Source organism: Primulina tabacum, chromosome 10 (assembly GCF_025594145.1).
Source record: "Primulina tabacum isolate GXHZ01 chromosome 10, ASM2559414v2, whole genome shotgun sequence".
NCBI lineage: Eukaryota > Viridiplantae > Streptophyta > Magnoliopsida > Lamiales > Gesneriaceae > Primulina > Primulina tabacum.
Window position 1 is genome coordinate 28,571,742 of NC_134559.1, and position 19,727 is coordinate 28,591,468.

Sequence of the window (19,727 nt, forward strand, 5' to 3'; positions counted from 1 at the left end):
ATTGTAGCCTAATTTGATAGTAAACGGACAAACGAACTAGACTCATTACTCCGCAATGAGATGGCGAGATTTTATCTGAATTCCTTCTCTAAGACCATCTAATTTGCGATTTTCCGCTACTCTTAAGCTTCTGTTTCCTCAAGAAATCCGTTTAAGAAGTCCGACATTCGATTCCGGTTCCATTTTATCGTATACCAGGCATAATAATAGCTTTACATTCGCTATTTTCTTCTTCTAATTTTTTTTTCCTATTTTCTTGGAACATTTAGCGATTTTTGTTGTCGTGAGCTGGTTCTGTGCGGAAGGGTATGACGCAGATTACTCGTGAGACGGTTAACTCATTAAAAACAATTATTTCGACTGTTTTAGCTATAATTTACTTAAACGGTCGCGACACGAGGACTTCCCAGGGAGGTCACCCATCCTAGCTCTGCCATCGCGCCTGATCGCTTAACTTCAAGGTTCTGATTGGGCGAGAGTAGTGCCGCATGTTGTCCATCGCCGCCCGCTCCACACTTACTCGAGGGATATAAGAATAAACATACCACACAATGTCGGGTGCGATCATACCGGCACTAATGCACCGGATCCCATCAGAACTCCGAATTTAAGCATGCTTGGGTGAGACCAGTACTAGGTTGGGTGACCCCCTGGGAAGTCCTCGTGTTGCACCCCTTTTCGTGTTTTTCTATTTTTGATTACTTGTTGACAAAAAATTTTCGGCTCAAATCATCTGAATTTCGATCGGGACCAGATAAGACATGTGAAATCAACGTAGCTCGGGCACTGCCGGATTTGGACAAAATTGTAGCCTAATTTGATTTTAAACGGGCAAACGAACGAGACTCATTACTCCGCAATGAGCTGTCGAGATTTTAGCCGAATTTCTTCTCTAAGACCCTCTAATTTGCGATTTTCCGCTTCTGTTTCCCCGAGAAATCGCCTTAGGAAGTTCTAAATTCGATTCCATTTCCATTTTTTCGTATCCCAGGCATAATAATAGCTTTACATTCGCTATTTCCTTCTTCTTAATTTTTTTTTCTATTTACTGGGAACATTTAGCGATTTTTGTTGTATTGAGGGTTCTGTGGGGAAGGGTATGACGCATATTACTCCGGAGACGGTTAACTCATTAAAAACAATTATTTCGATTGTTTTATCCATAATTTAAGTAAACGGTCGCGACACGAGGACTTCCCAGGGAGGTCACCCATCCTAGCTCTACTATCGCGCCAGAATGCTTAACTTCATGGTTCTGATTGGGCGAGAGCAGTGCTGCGTGTTGTCCATCGCCGCCGCTCCACATGTTCTCGAGGGATATAAGAATAACCATCCCACTCAATGTCGGGTGCGATCATACCAGCACTAATGCACCGGATCCCATCAGAACTCCGAAGTTAAGCATGCTTGGGCGAGAGAAGTACTAGGATGGGTGACCCCCTTGGAAGTCCTCGTGTTGCACCCCTTTCCTTTTTTCTTATTTTTGATTACTTGTTGACAGACGATTTTCGGCTTAAATCATCTGAATCTTGATCGGGACCAGATAAGCCATGTGAAATCAACGTAGCTCGGGCACTGCAGGATTTGGACAAAATTGTAGGCTAATTTTATTACAAACGGGCAAACGAACGAGACTCATTACTTTGCAATGAGCTGGCAAGAGTTTAGCTGAATTCCTTCTCTAAAACCCTCTAATTTGCGATTTTTCCGCTTCAGTTAAGCTTTCTGTTTCCTCGATAAATCCGCTTAGAAAGTCCGAAATTCGATTCCAGTTCCATTTTATCGTATCCCAGGCATAATAATAGCTTTACATTCGCTATTTTCTTCCTCTAATTTTTTTCCTATTTTCTTGGAACATTTAGCGATTTTTGTTGTCGTGAGCCGGTTCTGAGAGGAAAGGTATGACGCAGATTACTCCGGAGATGGTTAACTCATTAAAAACAATTATTTCGACTGTTTTAGCTATAATTTACGTAAACGGTGGCGACATAAGGACTTCCCAGGGAGGTCACCCATCCTAGCTCTGCCATCGCGCCAGAACGCTTAATTTCATGGTTTTTATTGGGCGAGAGCAGTGCCGCGTGTAGTCAATCGCCGCTCGCGCTACACGTACTCGAGGGATATAAGAATAAACATCCCACTCAATGTCGGGTGCGATTATACCAGCACTAATGCACCATATCCCATCAGAACTCCGAAGTTAAGCGTGCTTGGGCGAGATCAGTACTAGGTTGGGTGAACCCCTGGGAAGTCTTCGTGTTGCACCCTTTTTCGTGTTTTTCTATTTTTGATTACTTGTTGACAGACGATTTTTAGCTCAAATCAACTAAATCACGATCGGGACCAGATAAGACATCTGAAATCAACGTAGCCCGGACACTGCCGGATTTGGACAAAATTGTAGCCTAACTTGATTGTAAACGGGCAAACGAACGAGACTCATTACTCTGCAATGAGCTGGCGAGATTTTAGCCGAATTCCTTCTGTAAGACCCTCTAATTTGCGATTTTCCGCTTCTGTTAAGCTTCCATTTCCTCGATAAATCCGCTTAGAAAGTCCGAAATTCGATTCCGGTTCTATTTTATCGTATACCAGACATAATAATAGCTTTACATTCGCTATTTTCTTCTTCTTATTTTTTTTTCTATTTTCTTGAAATATTTAGCGATTTTTGTTGTTTTGAGCAGGTTCTGTGCGAAAGGGTATGGCGCATATTACTCTGGAGACGGTTAACTCATTAAAAACAATTATTTCGACTGTTTTATGCATAATTTAAGTAAACGGTCGCGACACAAGGACTTCCCAGGGGGGTCACCCATTCTAGCTCTGCCATCGCGCCAGAACGCTTAACTTCATGGTTCTGATTGGACGAGAGCAGTGCCGCGTGTTGTCCATCGCCGCCGCTCCACACGTACTCGAGGGATATAAAAATAAAAATCCCACTCAATGTCGGGTGCGATCATATCAGCACTAATGCACTGGATCCCATCTGAACTCCGAAGTTAAGCGTGCTTGGACGATAGCAGTACTAGGATGGGTGACCCACTGGGAAGTTCTCGTGTTGCACCTCTTTTCGTGTTTTTCTATTTATGATTATTTGTTGACAGACAATTTTCGGCTCAAATCATCTGAATCTCGATCGGGACCTGATAAGACATGTGAAATCAACGTAGCTCGGGCACTGCCGGATTTGGACAAAATTGTAGCCTAATTTGATTGTAAACGGGCAAACGAACGAGATTCATTACTCCGCAATGAGCTGGCGAGATTTCAGCCAAATTACTTCTCTAAGACCCTCTAATTTGCGATTTTCCGCTTCTGTTAAGCTTTCGTTTCATCGAGAAATCCGCTTAGGAAGTCCGAAACTCGATTCCGGTTCCATTTTATCGTATCTTAGGCATAATAATAGCTTTACATTCGCTATTTCTTCTTCTTATTTTTTTATTTTCTAGGATCATTTAGCGATTTTTGTAAAAACGTGAGCCGGTTCTGTGCTGAAGGGTATGACGCAGATTACTCTGGAGATGGTTAACTCATTAAAAACAATTATTTCGACTGTTTTATCCATAATTTAAGTAAACGGTCGCGACACGAGGACTTCCCAGGGAGGTCACCCATCCTAGCTCTGCCATCGCGCCAAAACACTTAATTTCACGGTTCTGATTGGGCGAGAGCAGTGCCGCGTGTTGTCCATCCCCGCCGCTCCACACGTACTCGAGGAATATAAGAATAAACATCCCACTCAATGTCGGGTGCGAAAATACCAGCACTAATGCATCGGATCCCATCAGATCTCCGAAGTTAAGCGTGCTTGGGCGAGACCAGTACTAGGTTAGGTGACCCCTTGGGAAGTTCTCGTGTTGCACCCATTTTCGTGTTTTTCTATTTTTGATTACTTGTTGACATACGATTTTCGGCTCAAATCATCTGAATCACGATCGGGACCAGATAAGACATGTTAAATCAACGTAGCTCGGGCACTGCCGGATTTGGAATAAATTGTAGGCTAATTTGATTGTAAACGGGCAAACGAACGAGACTCATTACTCCGCAATGAGATGGCATGATTTTAACGGAATTCCTTCTCTAAGACCCTCTAATTTTTGATTTTCCGCTTCTGTTAAGCTTCCGTTTCCTCAAAAATCTGCTTAGGAAGTTCGAAATTCGATTCTGGTTCCATTGTATCGATTCCGGTTATGTGCGGAAGGGTATGATGCAGATTACTCCGGAGACGGTTAACTCATTAAAAACAATTATTTCGACTGTTTTATCCATAATTCACGTAAACGGTCGCGACATGAGGTCTTCCCAGGGTGGTCACCCATCCTAGCTCTGCCATCGCGCCAGAACGCTTAACTTCATGGTTCTGATTGGGCGAGAGAAGTGCCGCGTGTTGTTTATCGCCTCCCGCTCCACAAGTACTCGAAGGATATAAGAATAAATATCCCACTCAATGTTGGGTGCGATCATACCAGCACTAATGCACGGGCTCCCATCAGAACTCCGAAGTAAAGCGTTCTTGGGCGAGAGCGGTACTAGGATGGGTGACCCCCTGGGAAGTCCTCGTGTTGCACCCCTTTCCGTGTTTTTCTATTTTTGATTACTTGTTGACAGAAGATTTTCGGCTCAAATCATCTGAATCTCGATCGGGACAAGATAATACTGTGAAATCAACGTAGCTCGGGCACTGCCGGATTTGGACAAAATTGTAGGCTAATTTGATTGCAAACGGGGAAACGAACGAGACTTATTACTCCGCAATGAGGTGGCAAGATTTTAGCCGAATTCCATCTCTATGACCCTCTAATTTGCGATTTTCCGCTTCTGTTAAGCTTCCGTTTTCTCGAGAAATCCGCTTAGGAAGTTCGAAATTCGATTCCGGTTCCATTTAAATGTATCCCAGGCATAATAATAGCTTTACATTCGTTATTTTCTTCTTCTTATTTTTTTTTCTATTTTCTGGGAATATTTAGCGATATTTGTTGTCGTGAGCCGGTTCTGTGTGGAAGGGTATGACGCAGATTACTTCGGAGACGGTTAACTAATTAAAAACAATTATTTCGACTGTTTTAGCCATAATTTACGTAAACGGTCGCGACACGAGGACTTCTCAGGGAGGTCACCCGTCCTAGCTCTGCCATCGTGCCAAAACGCTTAACTTCATGGTTCTAATTGGGCGAGAGCAGTGCCGCGTGTTGTCTATCGCCGCCCGCTCCACACGTACTGGAGGGATATAAGAATAAACATATTACTCAATGTCGGGTGCGATCATACCAGCACAAATGCACTGGATCCTATCAGAACTCCGAAGTTAAGCGTGCTTGGGCGAGAGCAGTACTAGGATGGGTGACACCCTGGGAAGTCCTCGTGTTGCACTCTTTTACGTGTTTTTCTATTTTTGATTACATGTTGACAGACGATTTTCAGCTCAAATCATCTGAATCTCGATTGGGACCAGATAAGACATGTGAAATCAGCGTAGCTCGGGCACTGTCGGATTTGGACAAAATTGTAGCCTAATTTAATTGTAAACAGGCAAACGAACGAGACTCATTACTCTGTAATGAGGTGGCGAGAGTTTAGCTTAATTCCTTCTCTAAGACCCTCTAATTTGCGATTTTTCGCTTCTGTTAAGCTTCCGTTTCCTCGATAAATGCGCTTAGGAAGTTCGAAATTCGATTTCGGTTCCATTTTATCATATCCCATGCATAATTATAGCTTTACATTCGATATTTTCTTCTTCTTATTTTTTTTTATTTTCTGGGAACATTTACCGATTTTTGTTTTCGTGAGCCGGTTATGTGCGGAAGGATATGACGCAGATTACTCGGGAGACGTTAAACTCAATAAAAACAATTATTTCGACTTTTTTATCCATAATTTACGTAAACGATCGCGACACAAGGACTTCCCATGGAGGTCATCCATCCTAGCTTTGCCATCGCGCCAGAACGCTTAACTTCATGGTTCTGATTGGGCAAGAGCAGTGCCGCGTGTTGTCCATCGCAGCCCGCTCCACACGTACTTGAGGGATATAAGAATAAACATCCCACTCAATGTCGGGTGCGATCATACCTGCACAATTGAACCGGATCCCATCAGAATTCCGAATTAAGCGTGCTTGGGCGATAGCAGTACGAGAATGGGTGACCCCTCTGGAAGTCCTCGTGTTGCATCCCTTTTCGTGTTTTACAATTTTTGATTACTTGTTGACAGACGATTTTCGGCTCAAATCATTTGAATCTCGATCGGGACCAGATAAGACATGTGAAATCAACGTAGCTCGGGCACTGCCGGATTTGGACAAAATTGTAGCCTAATTATATTGTAAACGGGCAAACGAACGAAACTCATTACTCCGCAATGAGGTGGCGAGAGTTTAGCTTAATTCCTTCTCTAAGACCCTCTAATTTGCGATTTTTCGCTTCTGTTAAGCTTCCGTTTCCTCGATAAATGCGCTTAGGAAGTTCGAAATTCGATTTCGGTTCCATTTTATTGTATCCCAGGCATGATAATAGCTTTACATTCGTTATTTTTTTTTTCTTATTTTTTTTCTATTTTTTATGAACATTTAGCGATTTTTGTTGTCGTAAGCCAGTTCTGTGCAAAAGGGTATGACACAGATTACTCCGGAGACTGTTAACTCATTAAAAGTAATTATTTCGGCTGTTTGTGCCATAATTTACGTAAACGGTCGCGACACGAGGAATGCCCAAGGAGGTCACCCATCCTAGCTCTGCCATCACGCTAGAACGCTCAACTTCATGGTTCTGATTGGGCGAGAGCAGTGCCGCGTGTTGTCCATCGCCGTCCGCTCCACACATATTCGAGGAAAATAAGAATAAACATCCCACTCAATGTCATGTGCGATCATACCAGCACTAATGCACCGGATCCCATCCGAACTCCAAAGTTAAGCGTGCTTGGGCGAGAGCAGTACTAGAACCTTTTATTTGCGATTTTCCGCTTCTGTTAAGCTTCCGTTTCCTCGAGAAATCCGCTTAGGAAGTTCGAAATTCGATTCCGGTTCCATTTTATCGTATCCCAGGCATAATAATAGCTTTACATTCGCTATTTTCTTCTTTTTATTTTTTTTTCTATTTTCTGGGAACATTTAGCGATTTTTTTTGTCATGAGCCGGTTCTGTGCAGAAGGGATTGACGCAGATTACTCCGGAGACGGTTAACTCATTAAAAACAATTATTTCGACTATTTTATCCATAATTTACGTAAACGGTCGCGACACGAGGATTTCCCAGGGAGGTCACCCATCCTAGCTCTGCCATCACGCTAGAACGCTAAACTTCATGGTTCTGATTGGGCCAAAGAAGTGCCGCGTGTTGTTTATCGCCGCCCGTTCCACAAGTACTCGAAGGATATAAGAATAAACATCCCACACAATGTCGGGTGCGATCATACCAGCACTAATGCACCGGATCCTATCAGAACTTCGAAGTAAAGCGTGTTTGGGCGAGAGCAGTACTAGGATGGGTGACCCCCTGGGAAGTCCTTGTGTTGCACCCCTTTTCGTGTTTTTCAATTTTTGATTACTTGTTGACAGAAGATTTTCAGCTCAAATCATCTGAATCACGATCGGGACCAGATAAGACATGTGAAATCAACGTAGCTCGGGCATTGCCGGATTTGGACAAAATTGTAGGCTAATTTGATTGTTAACGGGCAAACGAACGAGACTCATTACTCTGCAATGAGGTGGCGAGATTTTAACCGAATTCCTTCTCTTTGACCCTCTAATTTGCGATTTTCAGCTTCTGTTAAGCTTTCGTTTTCTCGAGAAATCCGCTTAGGAAGTTCGAGATTCGATTCCGGTTCAATTTTATAGTATTTCAGGCATAATAAAAGTTTTACATTTGCTATTTTCTTCTACTTATTTTTTTGTCTATTTTCTAGGAACATTTAGCAATTTTTGTTGTCGTGAGCCGGTTCTGTGCTGAAGGGTATGACGCAGATTACTTCGGAGACGGTTAACTCATTAAAAACAATTATTTTGACTGTTTTAGCCATAATTTACGTAAACGGTCGCGACACGAGGACTTCTCAGGGAAGTCACCCATCCTCGCTCTGCCATCGCGCCAGAATGCTTAACTTCATGGTTTTGATTGGGCGAGAGCAGTGCCGCGTGTTGTCCATCGCCGCGCGCTGCTCACGTACTCGAGCGATATAAGAATAAACATCCCACTCAATGTCGGGTGCGATCATACTAACACTAATGCACCGGGTCCCATCAGAAGTCCGAAGTTAAGCGTGCTTGGGCGAGAGCAGTACTAGGATAGGTGACCCCCTGGGAAGTCTTCGTGTTGCACTTTTTTTCGTGTTTTTCTATTTTTGATTACTTGTTGACAGACGATTTTTGGCTCAGATCATCTGAATCTCGATCAGGACCAAATAAGACATGTGAAATCAACGTGGCTCGGGCACTACCGGATTTGGACAAAATTGTAGCCTAATTTGATTGTAAACAGGCAAACGAACGAGACTCATTACTCCGCAATGAGGTGGCGAGATTTTAGCCGAATTCCTTCTCTAAGACCCTCTATCTTGCGATTTTTTGCTTCTGTTAAGCTTCCGTTTCCTCGAGAAATCCTCTTAGGAAGTTCGAAATTCGATTCCGGTTCTATTTTATCATATCCCAAGCATAATAATAGCTTTACATTCGCTACTTTCTTCTTCTTATTTTTTTTTCTTTTTTCTGGGAACATTTACCGATTTTTGTTGTCGTGAGCCGGTTCTGTGCGGAAGGGAATGATGCAGATTACTCCGGAGACGGTTAACTCATTGAAAACAACTATTTCGACTGTTTTATCCATAATTTTTGTAAACGGTCGCGACACGAGGCCTTCCCAGGGAGGTCACCCATCCTAGCTCTGCCATCGCGCCAGAACGCCTAACTTCATGGTTCTGATTGGGCGAGACAAGTGCCGCGGGTTGTCCATCGCCGCCCGCTCCACAAGTACTCGAGGGATATAAGAATGAACATCACACTCAATGTCGGGTGCGATCATACTAGTACTAATGCACCGGATCCCATCAGAACTCCGAAGTTAAGCATGCTTGGGCGAGAGCAGTACTAGGATGGGTGATCCCCTGGGAATTCCTCGTGTTGCACCCCTTTTCGTGTTTTTCTATTTTTGATTACTTGTTGACAGATGATTTTCGGCTCAAATCATCTAAATCTCGATCGTGACCAGATAAGACATGTGAAATCAACGTAGCTCGGGCACTTCCAGAATTGGACAAAATTGTAACCTAATTTGATTGTAAACAGGCAAACGAACGAGTCTCATTTCTCCGCAATGAGTTGGCGAGATTTTAGCCGAATTCCTTCTCCAAGAACCTTTTATTTGCGATTTTCCGCTTCTGTTAAGCTTCTGTTTCCTCGAGAAATCCGCTTAGGAAGTTTGAAATTCTATTCCTTCCATTTTATCGTATCCCAGGCATAATAATAGCTTTACATTCGCTATTTTCTTCTTTTTATTTTTTTTTCCTATTTTCTGGTAACATTTTGCGATTTTTGTTGTCGTGAGCCGGTTCTGCGCGGAAGGGTATGACGCATATTACTCCGGAGACGGTTAACTCATTAAAAAAAATTATTTCGACTGTTTTATCCATAATTTACGTAAACGGTCGCGACCCGAGGACTTCCCAGGGAGGTCACCCATCCTAGCTCTGCCATCGCGCCAGAACGCTTGAATTCATGGTTCTGATTGGTTGTGAGCAGTGCCGCGTGTTGTCCATCGCCGCCCGCTCCATACGTACTCGAGGGATATAAGAATAAACATCCCACTCAATGTCGGGTGCGATCAACACTAATGCACCGGATCCCATCAGAACTCCGAAGTTAAGCGTGCTTGGACGAGACCAGTACTAGGTTTGGTGACCCCCTGGGAAGTCCTCGTGTTGCACCCCTTTTCGTGTTTTTCTATTTTTCATTACTTGTTGACAGACAATTTTCGCCTCAAATCATCTGAATCTCGATCGGGACCAGATAAGCCATGTGAAATCAACGTAGCTCGGGCACTGCAGGATTTTGACAAAATTGTAGGCTAATTTGATTACAAACGGGCAAACGAACGAGACTCATTACTTTGCAATGAGCTGGCGAGAGTTTAGCTGAATTCCTTCTCTAAGACCCTCTAATTTGCGATTTTTCCGCTTCTGTTAAGCTTTCCGTTTCCTCGATAAATCCGCTTAGGAAGTTCGAAATTCGATTCCAGTTCCATTTTATTGTATCCCAGGCATGATAATAGCTATACATTCTCTAGTTTCTTCTTCTTATTTTTTTTTCTATTTTCTGGGAACATTTAGCCATTTTTGTTGTCGTGAGCCAGTTCTGTACGGAAGGGATGACGCAGATTACTCTGGAGACTGTTAACTCATTAAAAATAATTATTTCGACTGTTTATTCCATAATTTACGTAAACGGTCGCGACACGATGAATGCCCAGGGAGGTCACCCATCCTAACTCTCTCATCGCGCCAGAACGTTTAACTTCGTGTTTTTGATTGGGCGAGAGCTGTGCCGCGTGTTGTCCATCGCTGTCCGCTCCACACGTACTCGAGGGATATAAGAATAAACATCCCACTAAATGTCGTGTGCGATCATACCAGCACTAATGCACCGGGGATCCTATCAGAACTTCAAAGTTAAGCGTGCTTGGACGAGAGCAGTACTAGGATGGGTGACCCCCTGGGAAGTCCTCGTGTTGCACTCTTTTTCGTGTTTTTCTATTTTTGATTGCTTGTTGACAGACAATTTTCGGCTCAAATCATCTGAATCTCGAACGGTACCAGATAAGACATGTGAAATCAACGTAGCACGGGCACTTCCGGATTTGGACAAAATTGTTGCCTAATTTGATTGTAAACGGGCAAACGAACGAGACTCATTTCTGCGCAATGAGCTGACGAGATTTTCACCGAATTCCTTCTCTAAGAACCTTTTATTTTCGATTTTCAGCTTCTGTTAAACTTCCGTTTCCTCGAGAAATCCGCTTAGGATTTTCAAAATTCGATTCCGGTTCCATTTTATCGTATCCTAGGCATAATAATAGCTTTACATTCGCTATTTTCTTCTTCTCATTTTTTTCTAGTTTCTGGGAACAATTAGAGATTTTTGTTGTCGTGAGCCGGTTCTGTGCGGAAGGGTATGACGCAGATTACTCCGGAGACGGTTAACTCATTAAAAACAATTATTTCGACTGTTTTATCCATAATTTACGTAAACGGTCGCGACACGAGGACTGCCCAGGGAGATCACCCATCCTAGCTCTGCCATCGCGCCAGAACGCTTAACTTCATGGTTTTGATTGGGCGAGAGCAGTGCCGCGTGTTGTCGTTCGCCGCCCGCTCCACACGTACTTGAGGGATATAAGAATAAACATCCAGCTCAATTTTGGGTGCGATCATACCAGCACTAATGCACCGGATCCCATCAGAACTCCAAATTTCAGCGTGGTTGGACGAGAGCAGTACTAGGATGGGTGAGACCCCCTAGGAAGTCCTCGTGTTGCATCCTTTTTCGTGTTTTTCTATTTTTGATTACTTGTTGACAGACGATTTTCGTCTCAAATCATCTGAATCTCGATCGGGACCAGAAAAGACATGTGAAATCAACGCAGCTCGGGCACTTCCGGATTTGGACAAAATTGTAGGCTAATTTGATTTTAAACGGGCAAACGAACGAGACTCATGAGCTGGCGAGATTTTAGCCAAATTCCTTCTCTAAGACCCTCTAATTTGCGATTTTCCGCTTCTGTTAAGTTTCCATTTTCTCGATATATCCGCTAAGGAAGTTCGAAATTCGATTCTGGTTCCATGTTATCGTATCCCAGGCATAATAATAGCTTTACTTTCGCTATTTTCTTCTTCTTATTTTTTTTCTATTTTCTGGGAACATTTAGCTATTTTTGTTGTCGTCAGCCGGTTCTGTGCGGAAGGGTATGACGCAGATTACTCCGGAGACGGTTAACTCATTAAAAACAATTATTTCGATTGTTTTAGCCGTAATTTACGTAAACGGACACGACACGAGGACTTCCCAGGGAGGTCACGCATCCTAGCTCTGCCATCGCGCTAGAACGCTTAACTTCATGGTTTTGATTGGGCGAGAGCAGAGTGCCGCGTTTTATCCATCGCCACCCGCTCCACACGTACTCGAGGGATATAAGAATAAACATCCCAATCAATGTCGGGTGCGATCATACCAGCACTAATGCACCGGATTCCATCAGAAATCCGAAATTAAGCGTGCTTGGGCGAGAGTAGTGCTAGGATGGGTGACCTCCTGGGAAGTCCTCACGTTGCACCATTTTTCGTGTTTTTCTATTTTTGCTTACTTGTTGAAAGATGATTTTCGGCTGAAATCATCTGAATCTCGATCGGGACCAGATAAGACGTGAAATCAACGTAGCTCGGGCACTGCCGGATTTGGAAAAAATTGTAGGCTAATTTGGTTGTAAACGGGCAAAGGAGCGAAAATCATTACTCCGGAGACGGTTAACTCATTAAAAATAATTATTTAGGCTGTTTTATCCATAATTTACGTAAATGGTCGCGATACGAGGACTTCCCAGCGAGATCCCCCATCCTAGCTCTGCCATCGCGCCAGAACTCTTAACTTCATGGTTCTGATTGGGCGAGAGCAGTGCCGCGTGTTGTCCATCGCCACCCGCGCCACACGTACTCGAGGGATATAAGAATAAACATCTCACTCAATATCGGGTGCGATCATACCAGCACTAATGCACCGGATCCCATAAGAACTTCGAAGTTAATCGAGCTTGGGCGAGATGTGTCTTATGATGGGTGACCTCCTAGGAAGTCCTCGTGTTGCACCCCTTTTCGTGTTTTTCTATTTTTTATAACTTGTTGACAGAAGATTTTCGGCTCAAATCATCTGAATCTAGATCGGGACCAGATAAGACATTTGAAATCAACGTAGCTCGGGCACTTCCGGATCTGGACAAAATTGTAGCCTAATTTGATTGTAAACGCGCAAACGAACGAGGCTCATTACTTTGCAATGAGCTGGCGAGAGTTAAGCCGAATTCCTTTTCTAAGACCCTCTAATTTGCGATTTTCCGCTTCTGTTAAGCTTCTGTTTCCTTGAGAAATCCGCTTAGGAAGTTCGAAATTCGATTCCGGTTCCATTTTATCGTATCTCAGGCATAATAATAGCTTTACATTCGCCATTTTCTTCTTCTTATTTTTTTTCTATTTTCTTGGAACATTTGGTGATTTTTGTTGTCCGTGAGCTGGTTCTTTGCGGAAGGGTATGACGCAGATTACTCCTGAGACGGTTAACTCATTAAAAACAATTATTTAGACTGTTTTATCCATAATTTACGTAAACGGCCGCGACACGAGGAATGCCCAGGGAGGTCACCCATCCTAGCCCTGCCATTGCGCCAGAACGCTTAACATCATGGTTCTGATTGGGCGAGAGCAGTGCCGCGTGTTGTCCATACCCGCCCGCTCCACACGTACTCGAGGGATATAAGAATAAACATTCCACTCAATGTCGGGTGCGATCATACCAGCACTAATGCACCGGATCCCATCAGAACACCGAAGTTAAGCGTGCTTGGGCGAGAGCAATGACCCCCTGGGAAGTCCTCGTGTTGCACGCCTTTTCGAGTTTTTCTATTTTTGATTACTTGTTGAAAGACGATTTTCGGCTCAAAATATCTGAATCTTGATCGGGACCAGATAAGACATGTGAAATCAACGTAGCTCTGGCACTGCCGGATTTGGACAAAATTGTAGGCGAATTTGATTGTAAACGGGAAAACGAACGAGACTCATTACTCCGCAATGAGCTGGCGAGATTTTAGAAGAATTCCTTCTCTATGACTCTCTAATTTGCGATTTTCCGCTTCTGTTAAGCTTCCGTTTCCTTGACAAATCCGCTTAGGAAGTTCGAAATTCGATTTCGGTTCCATTTTATCGTATCCCAAGCATAATAATAGCTTTATATTCGCTATTTTCTTCTTCTTTTTTTTTCTATTTTTTGGGAACATTTAGCGATTTTTGTTGTTGTGAGTCGGTTCCGTGCGGAAGGGTATGACGTAGATTACTCCAGAGACGGTTAACTCATTAAAAACAATTATTTTGACTGTTTTATCCATATTTTACGTAAACGGTCGCCACACGAGGACTTCCCAGGGAGGTCACCCTTCCAAGCTCTACCATCACGCCAGAACGCTTAACTTCATGGTTTTGATTGGGCGAGAGCAGTGTCGCGTGTTGTCCATCGCCGCCCGCGCCACACGTACTCGAGGGATATAAGAATAAACATCCCACTCAAAATCGGGTGCGATCATACCAGCGCTAATGCACCGGATCCTATCAGAACTCTGAAGTTAAGCGTGCTTAGGCGAGAGCAGTACTAGGATGGGTGACCCCTTGGGAAGTCCTCATGTTGCACCTTTTTCTTGTTTTTCTATTTTTGATTACTTGTTGAAAGACGATTTTTGGCTCAAATCATCTGAATCTCGATCGTGACCAGATAAGACATGTGAAATCAACGTAGCTTGGGCCTTGCCGGATTAGGACAAAATTGTAGCCTAATTTGATTGTAAACGGGCAAACGAACGGGACTCATTACTACGCAATAAGCTGGCGAGAATTTAGCCGAATTCCTTCTCTAATACCCTCTAATTTGATATTTTTCGCTTCTGTTAAGCTTCCGTTTCCTCGAGAAATCCGCTTAGAAGTTCGAAATTCTAATCCGGTTCAATTTTATCGTATCCCAGGCATAATAATAGCTTTACATTCGCTATTTTTTTCTTCTTATTTTTTCTATTTTCTGGGAACATTTAGCGATTTTTGTTGTCGTGAGCCGGTTCTGTGCGGAAGGGAATGACGCTGATTACTCCGAAGACGGTTATCTCATTAAAAACAATTATTTCGACTGTTTTATCCATAATTTACGTAAACGGTCGCAACACGAGGACTTACCAGGGAGGTCACCGATCCTAGCTCTGCCATCACGCCAGAACGCTTAACTTCATGGTTTTGATTGGGCGAGAGCAGTGCCGCGTGTTGTTCATCGCCGCCCGCGCCACACGTACTCGAGTGATATAAAAATAAACATCCCACTCAATGTTGGGTGTGATCATAACAGCACTAATGCACCGGTTCCCATCACAACTCCAAAGTTAAGCGTGCTAGGGCGAGACCAGTACTAGGATGGATGACCCCTTGGGAAAGTCCTCATGTTGCACCCCTTTTCGTGTTTTTCAATTTTTGATTACTTGTTGACAGTCGATTTTCGGCTCAAATCATCTGAATCTCGATCGGGACCAGATAAGACATTTGAAATCAACGTAGCTCGGGCACTGCCGGATTTGGACAAAATTGTAGGCTAATTTGATTGTAAACGGGAAAAACGAACGAGACTCATTACTCCGCAATGAGGTGGTGAGATTTTAGCCGAATTCCTTCTCTAAGACCCTCTAATTTGCGATTTTCGGCTTTTGTTAAGGTTCCGTTTCCTTGAGAAATCCTCTTAGGAAGTTCGAAATTCGATTTCGGTTCCATTTTATCGTATCCCAAGCATAATAATAGCTTTCTATTTGCTATTTTTTTCTTCTTATTTCTTTATATTTTCTGAGAACATTTAGCAATTTTTGTTGTCGTGAGCCAGTTCTGTGCGGAAGGGTATGACGTAGATTACTCCAGAGACGGTTAACTCATTAAAAACAATTATTTTGACTGTTTTATCCATAGTTTACGTAAACGGTCGCGACACAAGGACTGCCCAGGGAATTCACCCATCCTAGCTCTGCCATCGCGCCAGAACGCTTAACTTCATGGTTCTGATTGGACGAGAGCAGTTCCGCGTGTTGTCCATCGGCGCCCGCTCCACACGTACTCGAGGGATATAAGAATAAACATCCCACTCAATATCGAGTGCGATCATACGAGCACTAATTCACCGGATCCCATCAGAACTACGAAGTTAAGCGTGCTTGGGCAAGAGCAGTATTAGGATGTATGACCCCCAGGGAAGTCCTCGTGTTGCACGCCTTTTCGTGTTTTTGTATTTTTGATTACTTGTTGACAGAAGATTTTCGGCTCAAATCATCTGAATCTCGATCGGGACCTAATAAGACATGTGAAATCAACGTAGCTCGAGCACTGCCGGATTCGGACAAAATTGTAGGCTAATTTGATTGTAAACGGGCAAACGAACGAGACTCATTACTCCGCAATGAGGTGGTGAGATTTTAGCCGAATTCCTTCTCTAAGACCCTCTAATTTGCGATTTTTCGCTTCTGTTAAGCTTCTGTTTCCTAGAGAAATCCGCTTAGGAAGTTCGAAATTCGATTCCGGTTACATTTTATCGTATCCCAAGCATAATAATAGCTTTCCATTCGCTATTTTCTTCTTATTTTTTTATATTTTCTTGGAACATTTAGCGATTTTTGTTGTCGTGAGCCAGTTCTGTGCGGAAGGGTATGACGCAGAATACTCCGGAGACGGTTAACTCATCAAAAACAATTATTTCGACTGTTTTATCCATAGTTTACGTAAACGGTCGCGACACAAGGACTGCCCAGGGAAGTCACCGATCCTAGCTCTGCCATCGCGCCAGAACGCTTAACTTCATGGTTCTGATTGGACGAGAGCAGTGCCGCGTGTTGTCCATCGCTGCCCGCTCCACACGTACTCGAGGAATATAAGAATAAACATCCCACTCAATGTCGGGGGCGATCATACCAGCACTAATTCACCGGATCTCATCAGAACTCCGAAGTTAAGCGTGATTGGGCGAGAGATGTACTAGGATGGGTGACCCCTGGGAAGTCCTCGTGTTGCACGTCTTTTCGTGTTTTTATATTTTTGATATTTGTTGACAGACGATTTTTGGCTCAAATCATCTGAATCTCGATCGGGACCAGATAAGACATGTGAAATAACCGTACCTCGGGCACTGCCGGATTAGGACAAATTTGTATCCTAATTAGATTGTAAACGGGCAAACAAACGAGCCTCAATACCCTGCAATGATCTGGTGAGAATTTAGCCGAATTCCTTCTCTAAGACCCTCTAATTTGCGATTTTCCGCTTCTGTTAAGCTTTCGTTTCCTCGAGAAATCAACTTAGAAAGTTCGAAATTTGATTCTGGTTCCATTTTATCGTATCCCAGGTATAATAATAGCTTTACATTCGCTATTTTCTTTTTCTTATTTTTTTTTCTATTTTCTGGAAATATTTAGCAATTTTTGTTGTCGTGAGCCGGTTCTGTGCGGAAGTGTATGACGCAGATTACTCCGGAGACGGTTAACTCATTAAAAAAATTATTTAGACTATTTTATCCATAATTTACGTAAACGGTCGCGACACAAGGAATGCCCAGGGAGGTCACCCATCCTGTCTCTGTCATCACTCCAGAACGCTTAACTTCATGGTTCTCATTGGACGAGAGCAGTGCCGCGTGTTGTCCATCGCCGCCCACTCCACACATACACGAGGGGTATAAGAATAAACATCCCAGTCAATGTCGGGTGCGATCATACCAGCACTTATGCACCAGATCCCATCAGAACTCTAAAGTTAATCGTGCTTGGACGAGAGCAGTACTAGGGTGGGTGACCCCCTGGGAAGTCCCCGTGTTACACCCCTTTTCGTGTTTTTCTATTTTTGATTACTTGTTGACAGAAGATTTTCGGCTCAAATCATCAGAATCTCGATCGGGACATGATCAGACATGTTAAATCAATGTAGCTCGGGCACTGCCGGATTTGGAAAAATTTGAAGGCTAATTTGATTGTAAACGGACAAACGAACGAGACTCATTACTCCGCAATGAGCTGGCGAGATTTTAGCTGAATTCCTTTTCTAAGACCCTCTAATTTGCGATTTTCCGCTTCTGTCAAGTTTCCGTTTCTATGAGAAATCCGTTTAAGAAGTTCGAAATTCGATTCCGGTTCCATTTTATCGTATCCCAGGCATAATAATAGCTTTACATTTGTTATTTCCTTCTTCTTATTTTTTTTCTATTTTCTGGGAACAATTAGCGATTTTTGTTGTCGTGAGCCGGTTCTGTGCGGAAGGGTATGATGCAGATTACTTCGGAGACGGTTAACTCATTAAAAACAGTTATTTCGACTGTTTTAGCCATAATTTACGTAAACGGTCGCGACACGAGGATTACCCAGGGAGGTCACCCATCCTAGCTCTGCCATCGCGCCAGAACGCTTAATTTCATGGTTCTGATTGGGCGAGAGCAGTGCCGCGTGTTATCCATCGCCGCCTGCTCCACACGTACTCGAGGGATATAAGAATAAACATCCCACTCAATGTCGGGTGCGATCATACAAGCACTAATGCACCGGATCCCATCAGAACTTGGAAGTTAAGCGTGCTTGAGCGAGAGCAGTACCAGGATGGGTGACCCCAGGGAAGTCCTCGTGTTGCACCCCTTTTTGTGTTTTTCTATTTTTTATTACTTGTAGACAGAACATTTTCGGCTCAAATCACCTGAATCTCGATCGGGACCAGATAAGACATGTGAAATCAACGTAGCTCGGGCACTGCCGGATTTGGACAAAATTGTAGGCTAATTTGATTGTAAACGGGCAAACGAACGAGACTCATTACTACGCAATGAGCTGACGATATTTTAGCCGAATTCCTTCTCTAAGACCCTCTAATTTGCGATTTTCCGCTTATGTTAAGCTTCCATTTCCTGTAGAAATCCGCTTAGGAAGTTCGAAATTCGATTCCGGTTCCATTTTATCGTATCCCAGGCATAATAATAGCTTTAAATTCGCTCTTTTCTTCTTCTTATTTTTTTTCTATTTTCTGGGAACATTTAGCGATTTTTGTTGTCTTGAGCGGTTCTGTGCGGAAGGGTATTACGAAGATTACTCCGGAGACGGTTAACTCATTAAAAACAATTATTTTGACTGTTTTATCCATAATTTACGTAAACGGTCGCGACACGAGGAATGCCTAGGGAGGTCACCCTTCCTAGCTCTGCCATCACTCCTGAACGTTTAACTTCATGGTTCTGATTGGGCGAGAGCAGTGCCGTGTGTTGTCCATCTCCGCCCGCGCCACACATACTCGAGGGATATAAGAATAAACATCCCACTCAATGTCGGGGGGCGATCATACCAGTACTAATGCACCGGATTCCATCAGAACTCCGAAGTTAAGCGTGCTTGGGCGAGAGCAGTACTAGGATGTGTGACCCCTTGGGAAGTTTTTGCGTTGCACCCCTTTTCGTGTTTTTCTATTTTTGATTACTTGTTGACAAACGATTTTCTGCTCAAATCATCGAAATCTCGATCAGGACCAGATAAGACATGTGAAATCAACGTAGCTCGGGCACTGCCGGATTTGGACAAAATTGTAGCCTAATTTTATTGTAAACGGGCAAACGAACGAGACTCATTTCTCCGCAATGAGCTGGTGAGATTTTAGCCGAATTCCTTCTCTAAGACCCTCTAATTTGCGATTTTCCGCTTCTGTTAAGCTTCCGTTTCCTTGAGAAATCCGCTTAGGAATTTCGAAATTCGATTTCGGTTCCATTTTATCGTATCCCAAGTATAATAATAGCTTTACATTCGTTATTTTCTTCTTCTTATTTTTTTCTATTTTCTGGGAAAATTAAGCGATTTTTGTTATCGTAAGCCGGTTCTGCGCGGAAGGGTTCGACGAAGATTACTCCGGAGACGGTTAACATCATGGTTCTG

At 43.3% G+C, this 19,727-nt stretch overlaps 18 non-coding genes and 6 pseudogenes across 18 annotated transcripts; all 24 read left to right on the forward strand.

The window, feature by feature from the left end:
• Positions 1 to 556: 556 nt before the first annotated feature.
• LOC142516742 (5S ribosomal RNA) lies at positions 557 to 675 on the forward strand. The gene has a single exon (XR_012812522.1). It is a non-coding gene; the product is annotated as a 5S ribosomal RNA (ribosomal RNA).
• A 671-nt stretch (positions 676 to 1,346) lies between these two features.
• On the forward strand, positions 1,347 to 1,465 carry LOC142512916 (5S ribosomal RNA). The gene has a single exon (XR_012808891.1). It is a non-coding gene; the product is annotated as a 5S ribosomal RNA (ribosomal RNA).
• Positions 1,466 to 2,149: 684 nt separating this feature from the next.
• Positions 2,150 to 2,268, forward strand: LOC142508947 (5S ribosomal RNA). The gene has a single exon (XR_012807143.1). It is a non-coding gene; the product is annotated as a 5S ribosomal RNA (ribosomal RNA).
• A 683-nt stretch (positions 2,269 to 2,951) lies between these two features.
• LOC142517325 (5S ribosomal RNA) lies at positions 2,952 to 3,070 on the forward strand. Its single transcript, XR_012813077.1, has one exon. It is a non-coding gene; the product is annotated as a 5S ribosomal RNA (ribosomal RNA).
• Positions 3,071 to 3,750: 680 nt separating this feature from the next.
• On the forward strand, positions 3,751 to 3,869 carry LOC142507036 (5S ribosomal RNA). Its single transcript, XR_012805303.1, has one exon. It is a non-coding gene; the product is annotated as a 5S ribosomal RNA (ribosomal RNA).
• Positions 3,870 to 4,458: 589 nt separating this feature from the next.
• LOC142506958 (5S ribosomal RNA) lies at positions 4,459 to 4,577 on the forward strand. Its single transcript, XR_012805228.1, has one exon. It is a non-coding gene; the product is annotated as a 5S ribosomal RNA (ribosomal RNA).
• Positions 4,578 to 5,260: 683 nt separating this feature from the next.
• LOC142516647 (5S ribosomal RNA) lies at positions 5,261 to 5,379 on the forward strand. Its single transcript, XR_012812431.1, has one exon. It is a non-coding gene; the product is annotated as a 5S ribosomal RNA (ribosomal RNA).
• A 682-nt stretch (positions 5,380 to 6,061) lies between these two features.
• LOC142512052 (5S ribosomal RNA) lies at positions 6,062 to 6,179 on the forward strand (annotated as a pseudogene).
• A 1,226-nt stretch (positions 6,180 to 7,405) lies between these two features.
• LOC142516066 (5S ribosomal RNA) lies at positions 7,406 to 7,524 on the forward strand. The gene has a single exon (XR_012811880.1). It is a non-coding gene; the product is annotated as a 5S ribosomal RNA (ribosomal RNA).
• Positions 7,525 to 8,208: 684 nt separating this feature from the next.
• Positions 8,209 to 8,327, forward strand: LOC142509932 (5S ribosomal RNA). Its single transcript, XR_012808077.1, has one exon. It is a non-coding gene; the product is annotated as a 5S ribosomal RNA (ribosomal RNA).
• Positions 8,328 to 9,011: 684 nt separating this feature from the next.
• On the forward strand, positions 9,012 to 9,130 carry LOC142514826 (5S ribosomal RNA). Its single transcript, XR_012810703.1, has one exon. It is a non-coding gene; the product is annotated as a 5S ribosomal RNA (ribosomal RNA).
• A 683-nt stretch (positions 9,131 to 9,813) lies between these two features.
• On the forward strand, positions 9,814 to 9,927 carry LOC142512056 (5S ribosomal RNA; annotated as a pseudogene).
• Positions 9,928 to 10,612: 685 nt separating this feature from the next.
• On the forward strand, positions 10,613 to 10,733 carry LOC142508446 (5S ribosomal RNA). The gene has a single exon (XR_012806657.1). It is a non-coding gene; the product is annotated as a 5S ribosomal RNA (ribosomal RNA).
• A 682-nt stretch (positions 10,734 to 11,415) lies between these two features.
• LOC142511994 (5S ribosomal RNA) lies at positions 11,416 to 11,536 on the forward strand (annotated as a pseudogene).
• A 674-nt stretch (positions 11,537 to 12,210) lies between these two features.
• Positions 12,211 to 12,329, forward strand: LOC142509570 (5S ribosomal RNA). Its single transcript, XR_012807738.1, has one exon. It is a non-coding gene; the product is annotated as a 5S ribosomal RNA (ribosomal RNA).
• A 410-nt stretch (positions 12,330 to 12,739) lies between these two features.
• Positions 12,740 to 12,858, forward strand: LOC142510313 (5S ribosomal RNA). Its single transcript, XR_012808433.1, has one exon. It is a non-coding gene; the product is annotated as a 5S ribosomal RNA (ribosomal RNA).
• Positions 12,859 to 13,542: 684 nt separating this feature from the next.
• On the forward strand, positions 13,543 to 13,649 carry LOC142512832 (5S ribosomal RNA; annotated as a pseudogene).
• A 681-nt stretch (positions 13,650 to 14,330) lies between these two features.
• On the forward strand, positions 14,331 to 14,449 carry LOC142508163 (5S ribosomal RNA). Its single transcript, XR_012806391.1, has one exon. It is a non-coding gene; the product is annotated as a 5S ribosomal RNA (ribosomal RNA).
• Positions 14,450 to 15,128: 679 nt separating this feature from the next.
• Positions 15,129 to 15,248, forward strand: LOC142512357 (5S ribosomal RNA; annotated as a pseudogene).
• A 683-nt stretch (positions 15,249 to 15,931) lies between these two features.
• Positions 15,932 to 16,050, forward strand: LOC142511975 (5S ribosomal RNA; annotated as a pseudogene).
• A 679-nt stretch (positions 16,051 to 16,729) lies between these two features.
• On the forward strand, positions 16,730 to 16,847 carry LOC142509616 (5S ribosomal RNA). Its single transcript, XR_012807782.1, has one exon. It is a non-coding gene; the product is annotated as a 5S ribosomal RNA (ribosomal RNA).
• Positions 16,848 to 17,529: 682 nt separating this feature from the next.
• LOC142516914 (5S ribosomal RNA) lies at positions 17,530 to 17,648 on the forward strand. The gene has a single exon (XR_012812683.1). It is a non-coding gene; the product is annotated as a 5S ribosomal RNA (ribosomal RNA).
• A 683-nt stretch (positions 17,649 to 18,331) lies between these two features.
• LOC142510366 (5S ribosomal RNA) lies at positions 18,332 to 18,449 on the forward strand. The gene has a single exon (XR_012808482.1). It is a non-coding gene; the product is annotated as a 5S ribosomal RNA (ribosomal RNA).
• Positions 18,450 to 19,132: 683 nt separating this feature from the next.
• LOC142507974 (5S ribosomal RNA) lies at positions 19,133 to 19,251 on the forward strand. The gene has a single exon (XR_012806208.1). It is a non-coding gene; the product is annotated as a 5S ribosomal RNA (ribosomal RNA).
• Positions 19,252 to 19,727: the final 476 nt, after the last annotated feature.